Source organism: Rhinatrema bivittatum, chromosome 1 (assembly GCF_901001135.1).
Source record: "Rhinatrema bivittatum chromosome 1, aRhiBiv1.1, whole genome shotgun sequence".
In the NCBI taxonomy this organism is placed as follows: domain Eukaryota; kingdom Metazoa; phylum Chordata; class Amphibia; order Gymnophiona; family Rhinatrematidae; genus Rhinatrema; species Rhinatrema bivittatum.
In genome coordinates, this window is record NC_042615.1 from 492,399,408 (window position 1) to 492,411,545 (window position 12,138).

The 12,138-nt window shown below is 43.8% G+C and overlaps 1 protein-coding gene across 3 annotated transcripts in view; it reads right to left on the bottom strand.

Moving 5' to 3' along the window:
- BNC2 (basonuclin 2) overlaps positions 1-12,138 on the bottom strand; it is a 1,148,851-nt gene that overhangs the window by 1,111,451 nt on the left and 25,262 nt on the right. The gene's annotated exons all lie outside the window — the stretch shown is intronic.

Genomic DNA, 12,138 nt, shown 5'->3' on the forward strand with positions numbered 1-12,138 from the left:
CGAACATTTTTTATTCCACAGAGCCAAGTAAAACTTTCTCGCTGCGGATAAAAATAAAAACATAAAATCCAGTCACAAAAGAACAAAACAAACAAAAAAAAGCCCAACTTACAAACCAACTGCAAATTCAAGTGCATTCAAACTGAGCCATATAGGGAAACTGCTCATCTAACTATTAAGAAAGAGGAAAGTTGCCCTGCACCTGCATCTGCATCGCCAGTGTGCAAAATAAGTTTCACGGCTCTCCAGCTCCACCCCACTCTCTGTATGGAACTTGAGCTCCACCTCCACCCCCTCTGTAGTTTCCAGTTCTGCCCCACTCTCTCTGTATTGTCCAATCCATTCTTTACTACCAGACATTGAGCTCTGCCGCTCTCTCCAGCTCCAACCCCTCTCTCTGAACTGTCAATCTACCACAGAGTACCTCCAAGCTCAGCCCGAGCCTCGACTACCACACATCTCAATTACACACTTCCTATACTTCACAGTATTTCCCCCGTCCTTGGAAGGTGTTTTAGTAGCAGTTAGTAGATACACAGATGGCATAGTTGATCATCAGGTTCACTGAAGTTGTGAGACCTCTTCATTGGACTAATTCGATATGACTTGTCTTTTGAGAACTCTCCCCCTTTTCCACATCCCATCTTCATGTGACCAGGCTTTGCATATATTGGCGAGATACCGGCCTAGGGATGGGGGGGGGGGGAACGACAGTACTTCTAAGGGTCAGTGCAGCAGTACCCTCGAATAACCCAAATGAACAAAGCTGAAAGCAGCTCACTATGAGACAACTTGAAAAAGTCAAATTCTCCTCCAGAATAAACTGAAAATCTGAACAGAAAGAAAGGATCTCACCCTGTTTATTTTTACTGACAGCTGAATTATCATGAAATGGCTTCAGCAGTGCAGCGGCCGTAATACCTGGTGGAGTTTTTAAACTGACATCTCTCATTTATCCACTAAACGGTACAGGAAAGGCAGCAGCGCTGAAAAATCCTTTGCACACTGCTCCATCAAGCTATGTCTGGGCCATGCAGTGGAGTGGGGGAAGGACAACAGCTTCAGTCCAGGGCTGCACGCAGTTCTGGCCTGCATGAGATCTTCAGTGTGCTGTACATTCACAACGTCTTTTTTTACATGTGATGGTGTCAATCTGAAGTGGCACCCTCACTCAGTCTTAAGCAGATTCTGTTCAGAAACACTCTAACTCTACCCCTTTGGTCAAACAATTCAGTCAAACTCTTTCATTCTGTTTCTAAAAATTAGTAGGGAATAAAAAAAAAAACACTTTTAAGAGTACATGTTTCCAGATTCAAATAGATATAATGCAAAAGACCTTTTTGAACAGAATCCTAATTTTAAAGAAATATACATTATTAAGTGGTATCCTATACTTCTCTTCAACTTTATACCTTTGTCCCATTGTTTCAGATTAGAATTTTAAGATACGGGAGCCCCTGGTGTGCATCTCACTGCAACAGACGATAATTCTTTACAGTTTGAGCACCCGTAAAGCAGTGGTTCCTGATCCAGTCTTGAAGTCCCCATCCCCCACCCCTAGTCAGACTGGCTTTCAGGTTATCCATATTGAGTAAGCATAAGATAAATATGCATAATGTGCAGAAAGATCCATATGCTCCCTTCACCTTTTACTAGTTGTTTGTTATTTACCAGGTGGGAGGCCAAGGCTAAAAAAAATATGTAAAATGTGTATTTGTATGAGTAAGTTTGCTATCAGTTCATAAAGTACCAGCCACTAATAGTAAAATTCTGACCATGCTTTTGCAACTAATCTAATCGCACTGCTGAAAAATATCGGGAAACATGCACGATTGGAGATACCAGTGTCGTGAAGCAATCCTGCCAGGTTCATAGTCAAAATGGGATTCATCCTTGGAGTGCCATCAATATACAGCAAACCCTTTGACTGGTAATCGCCGGAATCCAGAAATTAAGGCCACCATCTTTTGTTATAGGTCCAGCACGCAGAGTCTACAAGCCTTCATGCCTGTTTTTTCTTTGTTTTCTTAACTGTCAATGTGTCTTCTTCTTTTGATCTATACATATCTACAGTTGTGTACTTAGTGCAAATATAAAGCTTTCATGTTTATGCATTCAGGAGGCAAGGGACAATTTCTGTCTTGCCCACAGTGTTTACAGGCCCACAAGTACATTGTACCTTATACCTTCAGGCCTGTAGCAAATTCTCAAAGGGGAACTCACTGCAGAATTTCCTTTTGAAAATTTGGCCAGTTGGGGAAAAGCATGGACTTTGGATCAGGTGCAAAGTATGCATAAGAAACGTTACGCAGGGACTTCAAATTAAATTCCTGGTGCTGGCTTCTCCTGATTACCTTGAAAATGATCTTGCTTTTTCTTCAGCCTGTTGCTCATGGAGAAGAGGAAAGGGATTGTGAAGAGGTTTTCATCCACTTCCTGTACTCGGCAGACGACTATGTCCGAGGACGCTCAAATTCTATCTCAGATGGCTTCGGTTGCAAACTTGGCTGGCTTGGGAGGGATGGCTAGCCCGCTGGCTGCTGAGATATTGCTCAGTCTCAAAGACTGCGTCATTCCTCGGCCTCCCGATTTCGCTGCCACAGCGGTTGAGGAAACACTGGAGCAGACCGAGAGCTCCATCGCCTCAACCGCATCATCGGACAGTGTCCCACTGCTGCATGCTGCGGGTTGACCTCAGCTTAGTGGCATAGAGTTTCATCTGTCTCTCCGGGGACTCGAAGGAACATAAGAAATTGCCATGCTGGGTCAGACCAAGGGTCCATCAAGCCCAGCATCCTGTTTCCAACAAAGGCCAAACCAGGCCACAAGAACCTGGCAATTACCCAAACACTTAAGAAGATCCCATGCTACTGATGTAATTAATAGCAGTGGCTATTCCCTAAGTAAACTTGATTAATAGCCGTTAATGGACTTCTCCTCCATGAACTTATCCAAACCTTTTTTGAACCCAGCTACACTAACTTCATTAACCACATCCTCTGGCAACAAATTCCAGAGCTTTATTGTGCATTGAGTGAAAAAGAATTTTCTCCGATTAGCCTTAAATGTGCTACTTGCTAACTTCATGGAATGCCCCCTAGTCCTTCTATTATTCAAAGTGTAAATAACCGATTCACATCTACTCGTTCAAGACCTCTTATGATCTTAAAGACCTCTATCATATTCCCCCTCAGCTGTCTTTTCTCCAAGCTGAACAGCCCTAACCTCTTCAGCCTTTCCTCATAGGGGAGCTGTTCCATCCCCTTTATCATTTTGGTTGCCCTTCTCTGTACTTTCTCCATCTCAACTATATCTTTTTTGAGATGTGGCAACCAGAATTGTACACAGTATTCAAGGTGCGGTCTCACCATGGAGGCATATAAGAGGCATTATGACATTTTCCGTTTTATTAACCATTCCCTTCCTAATAATTCCTAACATTCTGTTTACTTTTTTGACTGCTGCAGCACACTGAGCCAACGATTTTAAAGTATTATCCACTATGATGCCTAGATCTTTTTCCTGGGTGGTAGCTCCTAATATGGAACCTAACATCGTGTAACTACAGCAAGGGTTTTTTTTCCATATATGCAACACCTTGCACTTGTCCACATTAAATTTCATCTGCCATTTGGATGCCCAAGTTTCCAGTCTTGCAAGGTCCTCCTGTAATGTATCACAATCCGCTTGTGATTTTACTACTCTGAATAATTTTGTATCATCCGCAAATCTGATAACCTCACTTGTCGTATTCCTTTCATGATCATTTATATATATAGGGGCGGATTTTAAAACCCCTGCGCACGTAAATCCGGCAGGATTTACGCGCACAGGGCCCTTGCGCGCCGGCGCGCCTATTTTGCATAGGCCGCCGGTGCGCGTAAAGCCCCGGGACGCGCATAAGTCCTGGGGCTTTCGAAACGGGGAGGGAGGGGGCGTGCCACGGCATTTCGGGGGCGGGTCCGGAAGCGTGGCGCCGGCCCAGGGGTGTGGTCGAGGCCTCCGGACCATGCCCCCGGGACTGGAGGACGGAGCGGGGCTGCTGGCGACGCGCGCAAAGTTACGCCTGCTGAAAGCAGGCGTAACTTTGCCGACAAAGGTAAGGGGGGGGGTTTAGATAGGGCCGGGGGGGTGGGTTAGGTAGGGGAAGGGAGGGGAAGGTGGGGGGGAGGGCGAAGAAAAATTCCCTCCGAGGCCGCTCCGAAATCGGAGCGGCCTCGGAGGGAACAGGCAGGCCGCGCTGGGCTCGGCATGCGCAGGTTGCACAAATGTGCACCCCCTTGCGCGCGCCGACCCCGGATTTTATAAGATACGCGCGTATCTTATAAAATCTGGTGTACTTTTGTTCGCGCCAGTGGTGCGAACAAAAGTACTGGCGCACGTATTGTTTTCAAATCCGCCCCATATTGAAAAGCACCGGTCCAAGAACAGATCCCCGAGGCACTCCACTTTTTACCCTTTTCCACTGAGAAAATTGACCATTTAATCCTACTCTCTGTTTCCTGTCTTAACCAGTTTGTAATCCACGAAAGGACATCGCCTCCTATCCCATCACTTTTTAGTTTTCTTAGAAGCTTCTCATGAGGGACTTTGTCAAATGCCTTCTGAAAATCCAAATACACTACATCTACCGGTTCACCTTTATCCACATGTTTATTAACCCCTTCAAAAAAAATGAAGCAGATTTGTTAGGCAAGACTTCCCTTGGGTAAATCCATGTTGACTGTGTTCCATTAAACCATGTCTTTCTATATGCTCTATGATTTTGATCTTGAGAATATTTTCCACTATTTTTCCCGGCACTGAAGTCAGGCTCACTGGTCTATAGTTACCCGGATCACCCCGGAGCCTTTTTTAAATATTGGGGTTACATTGCCCACCCTCCAATCTACAGGTAAAATGGATGATTTTAATGATAGGTTACACATTTTAACTACTAGATCAGAAATTTCATTTTTGAGTTCCTTCAGTACCCTAGGATGCATACTATCCGGTCCAGGTGATTTGCTACTCTTTAGTTTGTTAATCTGGCCTACTACATCTTCCAGGTTTACAGTGATTTTGTTCAATTCATCTGACTCATCAACCCTGAAAACCATCTCCGGAACTGGTATCTCCCCAACATCCTCATTAGTAAACACGGAAGCAAAGAATTCATTTAGTCTTTCTGCAATGGACTTATCTTCCCTAAGAGCCCCTTTAACCCCTCCGCCATCTAATGGTCCAACCAAATCCCTCACAGGTTTCTTGCTTTGGATATATTTTAAAAAGTTTTTATTATGAGTTTTTGCCTCTATGGCCAACTTCATTTCAAATTCTCTCTTCGCCTGTCTTATCAATGTTTTACACTTAACTTGACAATGCTTATGTTTTATCCTATTTTCTTCAGATGGATCCTTCTTCCAATTTTTGAAGGATTTTTTTTGGCTAAAATAGCCTCTTTCACCTCACCTTTTAACCATGATGGTAATCGTTTTGCCTTCCTTCCACCTTTCTTAATGTGTGGAATACATATGGACTGCGCCTCTAGGATTGTATTTTTAAACAATGTCCATGCCTGTTGAACACTTTTAACCTTTTCAGCTGCAGCTTTCAGTTTTTTTCTATTTTCCTCATTTTATCAAAGTTTCCCTTATGAAAGTTTAGTGTTAGAACTGCAGATTTACGTATTGTCCCCTTCCAGTTATTAGTTTAAATTTGATCTTGTTATGATCACTGTTGCCAAGAGGCCCCACCCACTGTTGCCAAGAGGCCCCACCAACTCTATGGTTGCTGGGGTATCAGCATCTGGGGACACTACTTTGGCTGCCGGTAATGTTATACCTTGTTCGTCAGAAATTCAGGATGCCAATTCTACTCTGAAGGTGAGATCTAAATTAATTAAACCTCTATTGGTTTCCATGGGTAATCTTTGTTCTGTCTTAGCAGTCACTGAAAAGACTGTATCGTCTCTTGCAGTGCTTACCATGGATATTCATTTAAAGATTTAACTGCATGAACAGTACTTGGAAAGTTCAGATAAGACATTGGAACAAGTAGAAAGATCTTTGGAACACGTTAAGGAAGTGCAGGTTAACATTATTAGAGATTTATCTGCCTCCTCACGTCAAGCAGAAAATTTGGAGAATTTCTCCAAATCTCTAAACCTTCGGGTATTAAATTTTCCTTGTATTCAGCTAATTTCTCCATCTGAATTGTTCAAATCTTACTTGAAAGAGACATTGTTAATCCCTGAAGGAGCAATACCACCTTTTTCAAAGATTTATTACTTGCCTGCCTCCAGGAAATCTTTGATTGGGACAGAACAAGCTTCCATAGACTTGACAGATTTTCTGGAAAATACCCAAGACATTATCTCTTCCAGAGCTACTTTATTAGTAACTTTTCTTTTTCCACAAGTCTGTGGCAATATTCTTTGTCTCCTCTTTTTAGTAATCGTGAATCTTTGTTTAAAAGTCAGAAGTTGTGGATATTTCCTGATTTAAGCCAAGGCTACAGGGGAAGGCAAAAAAGTGGTGATGAGACCTGAGGTTTTGTCTTTGAGGGCAACTTGTGCTATTCATCACCCCAGCCGGTCTTGGAAGAGTGACATTATGGTGTGAGGCTTTTTCCAATCTGCTGCGTTTGTTTTGTCTTTGATATAATGTTCTTGTATTTGGCTCTTATTCCTCCAGCCTTTTTTCTTCCCCCCCCCCGGTTGGTATAATGGGCTAATTTGGCACTTACAAGTTTTGTAAGTAATTGCTTTCTTTTCTTTCAAATATGTTTTCATATTCCATCATATGATAATAAATAAAAGTAAAGCTAAAAAAAAAAAGGTAAATTCCTGACCTAACCCTGCCCATTTTTCCCTGCCAATAAAACTGTGGGCTGTGAACTTTTGTGCGTCCCATCCACGCTCGGCCCGCACACGGGCCAGCTCACCTCTCCAGCTCTTCTGAGGGTCCCGGGTCGTCCTCCCCTGCAGCGGTGGCAAGCACGGCTAGGCCTCAGTGTCCTGCGGCAGTGGTCACCAGGCCTTCATCCTCCAGCCAGACCTCACGGCGGGGCTCAGCGTCCTCCGTGGCGTCGGCCCTGCCCCTAGGCACATGCGTGCGGACCGCCCGGCACCTCATAGGGCCAGGGGCGGGTCCCAGCTCCGCGGCGCGCTCTGATTGAGGGACCTATATCAGGAAACTCCTGCCCTGACTTCCTTGCCTTGGCAATCGAGTTGATCCTTGTGATTTCTAGTTTGCCTCTGCATTCCAGCCTTTGTTCCAGTCTCGTTCCTCCTGTTCCAGCGTCCTTTATTCTCCTCGTCTTCCCAGGTAGTACCTTTCAGACTGTCTCGGCTTCCCTCGACTACATTTGATCGCTGCCTGCCTCTGACCTTCTGTCTGTTTCTTCGACCACGTCTGCACGCTGCCTGGAACTGACCTCTGCCTGATTACTGACCACATCTGCACGCTGCCTCTGCCTGAACTCGACCACATCTGACTGCCTCCTGCTTTGGCTGACTACCCACGGACTGATTATTGGCTCTGACCCTTGCATTGGCTGACCTCGCTTCCTTGCTATACATTCAGAGACTCTCTTCCAGCCTTCTCAGGCACCCAGGACTTCCGGCCCAAGTATCGACCGCGCACCCTTGATCGTGGTGGGCACACCCCTGAACTTCCTATCAAGGAGATCCTGAGAGGCCCACCTAAGACCAGGAGGCCCGGGTACCCATGAGCTCAACCCGGGGGTACCTAGGGTTGCTAGTGGCGAAGCTCCAGCTAGCCTCTGTCTCCTCTTGTGCTCCGCCTCCTGGTGGCAGGCGCTCTCTGGGTCCGACCAGGGAGCCTACCAATCCTGCACTAGGCCAAGGGTCCACCTCCTGGCGCAACAGTGAACAGTGTGCATACTTTCGCCCATACTGAAGGGGAGCAACGGTTGTCAATCAGTTTTGAAAATCAGTTTTCCTATATCTTTTCTGTAAAATGATAAATTCATTTTTTTTATGGTAAGGATTCTCTTATATTTGGTCTACCTTACGAGACTCAGAATGTCATAGTCTGGCCCTGTTGCTCAATATTAGGCAATACTTCAAAATCTGATTAGAGAAAAGATGATAAATCAGACATACCGTTTAGTCCAAGAGGGTTAAGTATACTCAACTGAACAGCTTCACATGAATTTATATTCTTGGAGGATATCTTTCATAGAACTTTGCACGGCCGGATATAGGCACATATATGGCTGTGTGGAGATCTACCACAGTATTTTATAACCTGTGCAAATCAGGTACCTGCAGATTATAAAATAAGTGTATATCTATCTATCTCTCTCTCTCAACATAGTACTGTGGCTGTTTCACCGCACACGATAACTGTTTCTCACTTTACATATGCTCCGCCCCAACTCCGCCCCCTGAATACCAAATTTGCATTCGCAAATCGCGTTAACGGCTGTTAGCGCGATTTGCGAATTTATCGCACGCGGTAACTCCCTTTGAAAATGAGGCCCATTATCTCCTTTTCTGAATCCTCAAAAAACAAATTTATGGTGGGGCAAAACAAGAACTCAAAGATGTAACATAGAAACATAGAAATGACGGCAGAAGAAGACCGAACGGCCCATCCAGTCTGCCCAGCAAGCTACGCACTTTATCCTTTTTTTTTTTTTTTTTTTTTAATCTTTTACTCTCTCTCACCTGTTACTATTGGCTTCCAGTACCCTCCAGCCCTAATTCCCCTCCACCCCACCACCAATGTAGAGAGCACCGCCAGATCTGCATCCAAGTGAACATCCAGCTCAATTAGGGGTAGCAACCGCTGCAATAAGCAGGCCACACCCCTGCCCCATACTCTTACCCACCCCTGTTTTTTTTGGGTTTTTTGGAGATGGCAGCCCTCTATCCTTCCGCTCCGTGAAGGTGGAACACCAACCACTGGCATCCCGCTCCATGAATGTCTCTGTGGCTACTGTGTCACACACAGGACTATAAAACTCATCAGCAAACATATATTAATTATGCTAAAGGTAAAAATCCCGCCCCCGCCCCGCCACAAAAGAAAATGGCATTCCTTAGGATTTAACGATGAATCATTAGAGAAAGCACATATTAGGCATTTTAAGCCTACACCGTAAGACATGCATGTATGAAGGATACATACCTTCACATGTACACATGCATGCCGTCAATCATTCACAGAATTTCCGTAACTTCAAAACATGCCTACGCTTATTACACATGAGACGTGTAACTTTTTTAATTTCAAGGGCAAAAAAAAAAACCCCACAACAGAATGCCCTAGATGATTAAATTCTAATCCTTGTTCCTTGCTGAATTATGCAAGACACGTATTCTTGGTATTATAGAGTGCTCAGTTTCTTTAGTGCGATTTATCAGTCTACCTACTCGATTAGGCCCTGCAGAACTGCTGCTGAGTGTCGGCTGCCAGGGTTTGCAGATCCCTGCTGCTTGTACCATAGTGGTATAGGAATGTCAAGTCATTCCACCTAATTAACCCTCACCGCATCCCTTTACATACAGACACAGGCGGAGTGGTGCAATACTTCCAGCTGAAATTCCCACATCTCCTTTTGTGCTACGGCATGTGAATTCCTACTTGGTAAAAAGGGAGAACAGGAAAAGGCTAAAGGGAAACTGCAGATTCACTGAGCATTAACACAGGAAGATGCATGGTAAAGCTACAACCTTGGCAGGCCTGACTGGGGGAAGGAAAAACTTTGAATGTATACGAAAGAAAGAAAGAAACCCTGGGGAAAAAAAAACCAAAAGAAAATTAAGTACAGTGGGAACAGGAGAGGAACGCTCTATCAGTTATCAAAAACACTTTAGGATGTAACAATATGATCGATCTGGTTATTTTGGGAACCTGGAAAAACAGAGCTGTAGGTAGGCAGCAAGGCTAGCTCTGGAGAGCCCTGCTATGGAAGGGTAGAGGGCAAGAAAGAAGTGGAATTTCCATAATGATTCTGTGCTCGGCTTCCCTGCTAGCCAGTCGCTCGTAAGCCGAGGCTCTTGCGATGTATGAACAGCTCTAGCAAATGACCCAAGACTACCGGGTCCCTGGGAACGTGTGTTCCAGAATAACCCCGAATGCGCAAAACTGAATTGCTAAAGAAACTTAAGCGCATCCCCAACTTCCTTATTCTAATCTGTTCTTCTATTAAGTTTTCACCTAATAGTCATAATCTTTATTTTACTTATTTATTTTGGACTTTTATATACTGATATTCATGAAGAAAATTTACATATCATATCGGTTTACAGTGAAAACACAAAAGTTGCAAATAGCATTACATAGAACAGGGTGACATGGAACTGGGAATAAGGGATCAAATACAAAGGTAAATAATGACAACTGAAAAAGTGTGAGCCACGTGAGGATTAGAATGACTCTTAATATCAAATCAAGAGAAAAACATATGATAATAAAGACGCAATGATAAAAAGCCTATAAGATAAACAAATAGTAAGATCAAATTATATACTAAAGCAATGAGAATAAATATACGATGATAATAAGGCATTCAGGAAGTCAGAAAGTATGTTCAGTCTAGACCAAGCCAGATGGCAGAGTCCATTCCGGGCGAGAATGGAGCACGAATGACCTGGAAGAGAGGGAACACGTAATTCCTTGTGAGTGTGAATCAGTATCGGGATGGATCTTCCTGATTTCCAGGGGGGATCATCTGGATGAGGAAAGGCTTGTTTGAAAAGCCAAGTTTTAAGTTGTTGTTTTTTTTAAAGTTAGTGGGCATGATTCTAGCCGGAGATCTGGGGGAAGAGTGTTCCATTGAGAGGGACCAGCAGTAGATAGGGCACGTTTCCTTAGGGTGGTCTTAATTGGGGGGGGGGCGTAGAGAAAGCCTTTGTAGGCAGATCTTACAGGTCTGGAGGATTTGTGGAAACGAAGAGGTAAGATAAGATCAAGAGGTATTAGATTGTGCGTGGCTTTGTGAATTATCATAAGGCCTTGGTTGCAAAAAAACCTTATTTTATCATTTGTTTGAAACACTTAGGTCATTTTTTTTTCAGCTTCCATTTACTTCCTCCATTCACCCACCTAAAAAGGTGCGGCATAGAAAGCAAGAGCAGCGCTACCCCTGACTTGCCCACCAGCTTAGCCGGATAATTCTGCTGTCTCTCAGCTAAGTCTCACAATTAGGGTGCCAATCAGTGCCATCTGTATGGAATTACACCAATTAACTATTTGGAATAAACATTTCAGGCCACAGATCTCTGTAACAGAAATCCAAAACATGTAGGCCAAATACCAACATTATCTTGAAGACAAGAAACATACAGGGAGGATAACTTTGAAAACTGATCGCGTCTGGCCATTTATGCGTGTATATGGTCACACACAAAACAGCTGCTGTATTTTATAACCTGCGCGGAAAGGATATTCCAGGTTATAAAATATGAGTACATCCAAATAAGTCCAAACTTCTCTATATGGTGGGACAGGCATTACTTAGCTGGATACGTTGGAAATTAGCTAGATAAGGGTTTGCAACTCATAGACCCGCATATTTGTACTTACAATTTTACAAAGATTCACGCATAGATTAATTGCATTGATGCTTTTACCACCCCCATAAGTCAGTTTTTACACGCGTAAGGGGATTTTAAAACATGCGCGCAGCAATGAAATAGCCAGTTTTACCATTAGTCTACCAGTTCACCTAATCCCCTCTGCAATTCATGCAGACCCTCCTGACCCTTCAGCCTTAAGTCCCCCTATTGGAAGCAGACCCTCCACCCAGTCATTTCTTCACTTTAACAGTGTTTACGATGGCTTACACCAGATGCTGAGCAGAAGTAAATATGCACAAGCAAAAGAAGTTCGGGTGTCACCTTGGCAGGTTTGAAAACAACAACTTATTTATGTAAATGTTGTCCCCACCACAGAATGTCCCTTTCTTATACATGCAAAGTTACTCACGTACATGTGCAAGTTGCAGTTTTGAAAATAGCATGTATTCGCATGTGTGCTATTTTATGCATGCAAGTGCTAATTTTTACACATGCAACATTTGAAAATTCATCCTGCAGTAAGAAAACAGAATGTAATCCTCTCCAAACTCATCCTCCTCTCACCTCCACCTCCCATCCCTCCCCATAATCACATGCATACCAACACT